At 59.1% G+C, this 7,412-nt stretch overlaps 1 protein-coding gene across 1 annotated transcript in view; it reads left to right on the top strand.

Annotated features, from left to right (window-relative positions):
• The first annotated feature begins 246 nt into the window (after nt 1–246).
• Nucleotides 247–7,412, top strand: part of GRINA (glutamate ionotropic receptor NMDA type subunit associated protein 1) — a 29,206-nt gene continuing 22,040 nt past the window's right edge. The window contains exon 1 of the mRNA XM_050939454.1: nt 247–301. The gene's annotated coding sequence lies outside the window, so the exon portion shown is untranslated. The remainder of the gene's footprint in view (nt 302–7,412) is intronic.

Below are 7,412 nucleotides of genomic sequence, written 5' to 3'. Positions count from 1 at the left end.
CCTCCCCCTGACCTGCGGGGCACAGCCCCCCCGGCACAGCCCTCCCCCCAGGGTGTGGCCCCTACCCCCAGGTCTCACCCCCCTGGGTACAGCCCCTGCTCCCCCAGGTATTGCCCCCCCTCCCCCGGCTCGGGCCTGCCCCGCTGCCCCTCCCCTGCGGGCGGGGCCGCGCGAAGCTTCCGGCGGCCCGACGGGGCGTGGCCAGGGGCGGGGCGAAGCGGTCAGGCCCCGCCCCCTCCCCTTATCCCCGCCCCCGCCGCAGCCCAGCCGCAGCGTTCGGAGCAGTTGCGGGCCCTGCGCGGTGAGTGTCGGGCTGGGCGGGGGCGTCTTGGGGCTGGGGGCTCTCGCGCGCTCTCGGGGGGGGGGCTGGGTGCTCTGTGCTGGGGGTGCCCTGTCGGGGGGGTTGGGTGCTGTGTGCCAGGGGGGTGCCCGGGGGGGGCTGGGTGCTCTGTGCCAGGGGGCTGCCCTGGGGGGGGCGGCTGGGTGCTCTGTGCTGGGGCTGCCCTGTTGGGGGGGGCTGGGTGCTCTGTGCTGGGGGTGCCCTGGGGGGGGGCGGCTGGGTGCTCTGTGCTGGGGGTGCCCTGGGGGGGGGCGGCTGGGTGCTCTGTGCTGGGGGTGCCCTGGGGGGGGGCGGCTGGGTGCTCTGTGCCAGGGGGCTGCCCTGTTGGGGGCGGCTGGGTGCTCTGTGCCAGGGGGCTGCCCTGTTGGGGGCGGCTGGGTGCTCTGTGCCAGGGGGCTGCCCTGTTGGGGGCGGCTGGGTGCTCTGTGCTGGGGGTGCCCTGGGGGGGGGGCGGCTGGGTGCTCTGTGCTGGGAGTGCCCTGGGGGGGTCTGGGTGCTCTGTGCTGGGGGTGCCCTGTCGGGGGGGTTGGGTGCTGTGTGCTCTGTGCCAGGGATATGTGGGGGGTTCCCTTGTCGGGAGAGGTCTGGGTGCTCTGTGCTGGGGGGGGTGCCCTGTCAGGGGAGGGGGGCTGGGTGCCGTGGGCCAGGGGTGTGGGGGGTGCCCTGTGGGTGGGAGGAGCTGGGTGCTATGTGCCAGGGATATGTGGGGGACTTGCCTTGTTGGGAGGGGGCTGGGTGCTCTGTGCCAGGTGTGTGTGTGTGCGCCCTGTGGGTGGAGGGGCTGGGTGCTCTATGCTGAGGGGTGCCCTGTGGGTGGAGGGGCTGGGTGCTCTATGCTGAGGGGTGCCCTGTGGGTGGAGGGGCTGGGTGCTCTGTGCTGGGGGGTGCCCTGTGGGTGGAGGGGCTGGGTGCTGTTTGCTGGGGGTGTGGAGGGTGCCTTGAGGGGGGCTGGGTGCTCTGTGCTGGGTGTTTGTGCCCTGTGGGTGGAGGGGCTGGGTACTCTGTGCTGGGGGTGTGTGCCCTGTTGGGGGGGGCTGGGTGCTGTGTGCTAGAGGTGTGAGGGGTGCCCTGCGAGTGGGGGGAGCTGGGTGCTCTGTGCCAGGTATATGTGCGGGGTTGCCCTGTCGGGAGGGGGCTGGGTGCTCTGTGCCGTGTGTGTGCCTTGTGGGTAGGGGCTGGGTGCTTTGTGCTGGGAGTATGTGGGGGGGTGCCCTGTGGGCTGGCTGCAGGTGTGGGCTTGGGGTAGAGTGACCAGACAGCAAGTGTGAAAAATCAGGATGGGGGTGGGGGTAGTAGGACTGTCTTTATAAAATCAGGACATCTGGTCACCCTAGGCTGGGCAGTGGCAGTGGGCAGTTGTGCTGGTCTCAGGGTGGGGGCATTGGGGGTTGGGGCTGTGATGAAGTGGGAGTGTCTGCAGGGTGCTGGTGCCCTGAGTGCATAGCCCAGCGAGAGTCCTGGGGGTGTGTTTGTGTGTTACTAGTGTGTGAGGGCTGTTGTGTTTGGCGCAGCCCTGAGCTTGTGTCCCCCGGTCCCTGCCCCGAGGAGCCTATGTGTGCAATGCTGCCATCTCATAATGCCCTCTGCGAGCCCTGCTCAGTCCCATGAAGGGGGCTGGCTGCCGCTGCCCCATCCTGGGCCCCAGCTCCTCCATTTCACCCAGAGCCTGGTGCACTGGCCCCTGCAGGCTCCCTGGGCAGCACTTGCATGTTAAGGGGGCAGTGGCAAGGGGTGGCTCCCAGGCCTTGCTGGGTGTCCCATGTATTGCACGTAGGCCTGTGTGAACCGGGGAAAGGGTAAGTAAATCGGTTGGGGCTGGCAGCAGAGCAGCTGTGTGCGTGAAAGGCCCTGCTTCCTTCCTCTCAAAAATGACCTCTGTAGTCAGCCTTCTTGTGGGCTGTAGCGATGCCTGTGGGCAGTGCCGGGAGCCCATCGGATGCGGCAGGGTGAGGGCACTGGCTGCTTGCTATGGCATTTAGCGTCCCGTGGAGGACTCGTTGATGGTGTCAGAGCAGGGCAGCTGCTACAGGCCGCATGCAGCTCTTGCTGACCGGCTGTAGTGGAACTGCAGCTGCTCAGCCCTTTTGCAGGCACTTCTGCACATGGGCACAGCCTTCACGCAATGAGCGCCGATGTTCTGCGCCCACAGACTGGCAGCTGCTAAGAGGCATTGGCTCTCAGCAGAGTGATAAATGCTGGTTCGATTCCTCTTAATTACAGTCTGGCAGTGAGGGCAGGATCCTATCAGCATGTGCCACTCAGAGGCCTCAGGAGAGAAGCGGGTGAAACTAAGGGGAGGAGGCTGGGCTGGCTGAGGCCATGGAGAGCACTGGGCTCCCTGCCGGGGCAGTGCAGCTAGAGAAGGGTTTGTTTTGCTGGAGGCACAGACCAAGCAGGCAGTAGCTCCAGATATTGCTGTTAAAGCTGCAGCCAACATCTGCCTGCTGTGTGGAGCTGCTGACCCTGGGCCAGTGAGTGACGGCCGGGCCACCCTGCTTTGGAGGGTGTGGGAACTATCAGCCCTCAGGGTGTGCTCAGGCCTTCTCCATTTTCCTGGCACTGGTCAGCAGCCCAGGAGAGCAGGGCCCCAGCAGGTGAGTGGAAAGGCAAGTGGGCAACAGGAGTCTCTTGAATTCTGTGTACTGAGATGTAGGCTACGCTGCCCTGAGCCAGGACTCTGGCCTGCCTTGCCAGTGCTCCTTTTGGGCATGGGCCGACAGCCAGAGCTCCGCAGGCAGGCAGGCAGCCCCGCTGTGTGCCTGGCCAGCCATGCAGCGCTGCATGTGGATGGCAGGGCACACTCCCCTAAAGCCTGACATCTGATGGCACGTCCCCCAGTGTTATTTGTATGTGCCCCGGGTGCTACCCCGTCTGACCTCTGCGGTCTTGGCTTTGCTTTGCTACTTCACCCTTCTGCAGAGAACGGCCAGGCATTGGTGTGGCTGTGGCTCTCTTCCTGCTGCCTGGGGGTCGCAGCGCTCCTGACAACAGGTAGCTGGTCAGGGCAGGGCAAACGCTGGGCCCAGCCAGCTCGGCAGGCCTGGCTGATCAAGAGGGCTGGTGTCCTCAAAGTAGCAGTCTGTGCTGGAGGTAGCACTGTGGGCGTTTCTCCCAGAAAAGCTCTCTGTGAGGGGGTGCTGAGCTCTTGCACCCATCGGGAGGGGTAAATCCAGCTCATAGACTTTAGGGTCAGAAGGGACCAAAATGATCATCTAGTCTGACCCCCTGCACAAAGCAGGCCACAGAATCTCACCCATCCACTTCTGTAACAAACCCCTAACCTATGCCTGAGTTATTGAAGTCTTCAAATTGTAACCCCCACTTCGCAGTCAGACATGACTCTCAGGCAGCCAGCTCTGTGACGCGCGTTGAATTCTGCACCTGTGCAGCGAGCCCTTGCGCTGCAGTGTTAGCAGAGCCTGGGTCACAGCCTGCCTGGGGAAGATGCCCTGCCCTGTGCACCTGCTGCTGGCCAGGGGAGAGGCCGCAGTGCGGTCCTGTGACTGCCACCTGCTTTCCTCCCTTAGCAGCTCCAGCCCCTGCACAAGCTACGCTGTCTGGTGGCTAACAATAGATTCCCTGTTGGGTGTGGGGAAGGGTCTGACCTCTCTGGAGGTCTTTGTTTGAATATTCAATAGGTCCTTGTGAAAGCACGTGGCCAGCACTGCTTTGAGAGCTCAGAGTAGGTGGGGGCTGTGCAAGCTTCCTCCACAACCATTCTGCCAGTGCCCCTTGATCCTGACCTGCAGCCCCCCCGGCTCCTTCCCCCAGCTCTGCTGATGCCCCTGTCACGGAGTCCCCGGGCGCTGCTCTGGAACTGCTCCCCACCAAGCCAGTCAGGACTTTGGGGAGCCTCCTCTCCCTTGGAGCAGACTTGTTCAGGGCAAGAAGCTCACACGGCTTCACCTCCTGGGTCTCTCCTTGGCGCATTCAGCATCCTCTGCCCCTCTGTGCGCTTCCCACAGTGAGCCTGTCCCAGCGGGGTCCTGGGGAAGCCACAGGGTTCTGCATCCCCACTTTGCAGTCAGACGTGACTCTCAGCCAGCTAGTAACACAGAGGTTTATTCGATGACAGGAACAGGGTCTAAAACAGAGCTTGTCGGTACCGTAAACCAGACCCCTCAGCTGGGTCCATTCTGGGGGGCAGTGAGCCAGACCCCCACATCTGCACTTCACTGCTAGTCCCCAGCCAGCTCCAGACTCCCAACCCCTCCTCTCTGCTCAGCCCCTTTCCCGGGCCAGGAGGTCACCTGATCCCTTTGTCTCTAACACCTTCAGTTGGTACCTTTGCAGGGGAGGGGCCCAGGCCATCAGTTGCTTGGAGACAGTGTCAGGGATTTAGGTGCACTGGCCCTTTGCTCTGCCAGATACTTAAGAACTGCCATAGGGGACACTGAGGCTCCGACACCATCTTCAGAGGAAACATTAAGAACATTCCCCGTTCCTCACAGCCCCTCAATCCATCTCTGAGAGCCTCTCACCTAAAGCACCGGAGCTGCTGTGCGAGTGCCGCGAAGCAGGAGGCAGTGTCACCAGCCCAGGTGAAGGCTGATTGAGGCCGCAGGCCAGAGGCCGGCGATAGCGCTGGCTGGGCGCTCTGCCTCAGGCTGCTGCCTGAGAGGGTCCAGGTGTTTGGAGCTCTTCTCTTTTGGTCTTAAATGTAAATAGTCTCAACTGAGCCCTGGGGATTGGTTCCAGTGGCACCACTGGCCCAGGTACTGTCTCCTCCGGCTGACCCCACGCCAGATTAGCCAGTGTTCCTTCTGGATCAGAGCCTGCCCGGCAGGCTCTGGCTTATGCTGCTAGCCGAATGTCCAGCAAGGTTATCCCAGCCCTGCTGCAGCCGCACTGTCACCAGGCCCTGCTATGTGCCAGCTACTACCAGACTGAGGGGTTGTAGGCAGGTGAAAATAGCTTTGGGGGGGGCTCTCTCCGCTCATCGTATGTGGGCAGGTAACTTCTTTAGCCCATCAGGGCAGCCAGCCTGGCAGGGTGGAACTCAGCTGCACCCAGGTTCTGCCTTAGCCTGAGCTGCAGAGCTGAGCTAGTTCTTCTCCTAAACTGGTGCAGAAAGCGCTGGGTGGTGCTAACCAGGGCTGCTATGCGGAGAGAACGTTGGGAATCATTAGGAAAGGGATAGATAATATGAAAGAAAATATATAAATCATGGTACGCCCACATCCTGATTACTGCGTGCAGATATGGTTGCTTCATCTCAAAAAGGTACATTGGAGTTGGAAAAAGTTCAGAAAAGGGCAACAAAAATGAGCAGGGGTGTGGAACAGCTTCAGTATGGGGAGAGATTAGTAAGTCAGGGACTTTTCAGCTTGGAAAAGAGACAACTAAGGAGGGATATGATAGAGGTCTATAAAATCATGACTAGGGTGGAGAAAGTAAATAAGGAAGAGTTATTTACTCATAACACAAGAACTAGAAGTCATCCAATGAAATGAATAGGCAGCAGGTTTAAAACAAGCAAAAGGCAGTATTTCTTCACACAACGCACAGTCAACCTGTAGAACTCTTTGCCAGAGGATGTTTTGAAGGCCAAGACTATAACAGGGTTCAAAAAAAAAACTAGGTAAGTTCTTGGAGGACAGGTCCCTCAATGGCTGTTAGCCAGGATGGGCAAGAATGGTGTCCCTAGCCTCGGTTTGCCAGAAGCTGGGAATGGGTGACAGGGGATGGATCACTTGCTGATTCTTGTTCTGTTCACTCCCTCTGGGGCACCTGGCATTGGCCACTGTCAGAAGATAGGATTCTGGGCTAGATGGACCTTTGGTCTGACCCAGTGTGGCTGTTACTATGATTAGACCCAGCAGGTTGTTCTGGGCTCTGGACTCCATCTAGCTGCTAGTCCCCTTTGCTGGTTGCCAGTTCTGTTCCCAAACTGCACTGGGCACCAGGGCTGGTGCTCGCTGCTGTGGGCTCTGAGGGGGGCTGCACAGATTTGCTGACAGGAAGCTGGGTTTTGTGTGCACAGATTCTCTTGCTGCAGCTCTTTGTCCTGGTGCCTGTTTTTCCATCCCCCTTGGGGCATTCGCTCTGCCTGTAGCTCGCTAGTATTTGCATTCAAGCTGTTTGGTGCAGGTCTCTGGCTCACAGAGCAGGTCCTGGCAGAAGTCACACTTGGCATCTCAGTCCCTGCTCTGCAGAGCATTTCCTGGGGCTCTGACAAGCTGCTTCTGTCACAGCAGCAAGGCACCCAGCATGCTTCAAGCAGCAGCATTTCTCACTTTGCTGCAGTCCAGTGCAGGGATTCCAGAGGCTCTGTTGGCATCTAAGCTCACCTGCCTCCCTCCCCTCCCCCTGTGCACCTGCTTCCTGGCTGTGCCTGGAGTTTCTCTGGGGTAGATTCAGCCCTGAGAACTGGAGCCCAGGGCTGAACTGCAGAGAGACTCAGGGGGCTGCGTGCTGTGAAGAGATGTGAACTAAATGACAGAGGAAGTAGTGCAGAATGTGGGCTGGGGAAATGGAGCCAGGTGGCTGCACAGACATGGCCAGGGCACGAGCTCTTGCTTCCGAGGGCTGCCTGCCTTTTTAGGCAGGGAGGTGTTAGCACCATGTGACTCAAGATAGTTAAGACCAAAGCAGATTGTGAAGAACTTCAAAAAGATCTCACAACTAAGTAATTGGGCAACAAAATGGCAAATGAAATTGAATGTGGATAAATGTAAAGTAATGCACATTGGAAAAAATAACCCCAACTGTACATACAATATGATGGGGGCTAATTTAGCTACGACGAGTCAGGAAAAAGATCTTGGCGTCATCGTGGATAGTTCTCTGAAGAGGTCCACGCAGCGTGCAGACGCAGTCAAAAAAGCAAGGAATCATTAAAAAGGGGATAGAGAATAAGACTGAGAATATATTCTTGCCCTTATATAAATCCATGGTACGCCCACATCTCGAATACTGCGTACAGATGTGGTCTCCTCACCTTAAAAAAGATATTTTAGCACTAGAAAAGGTTCAGAAAAGGGCAACTAAAATGATTAGGGGTTTGGAGAGGGTCCCATGTAAAGAAAGGTTAAAGAGGCTAGGCCTCTTCAGTTCGGAAAAGAGGAGACTA

Source organism: Gopherus flavomarginatus, chromosome 2 (genome assembly GCF_025201925.1).
Source record: "Gopherus flavomarginatus isolate rGopFla2 chromosome 2, rGopFla2.mat.asm, whole genome shotgun sequence".
Lineage (NCBI taxonomy): Eukaryota > Metazoa > Chordata > Testudines > Testudinidae > Gopherus > Gopherus flavomarginatus.
Note: the sequence above shows the minus strand (reverse complement) of the source record. Positions and strands in the feature narration are given on the sequence as shown.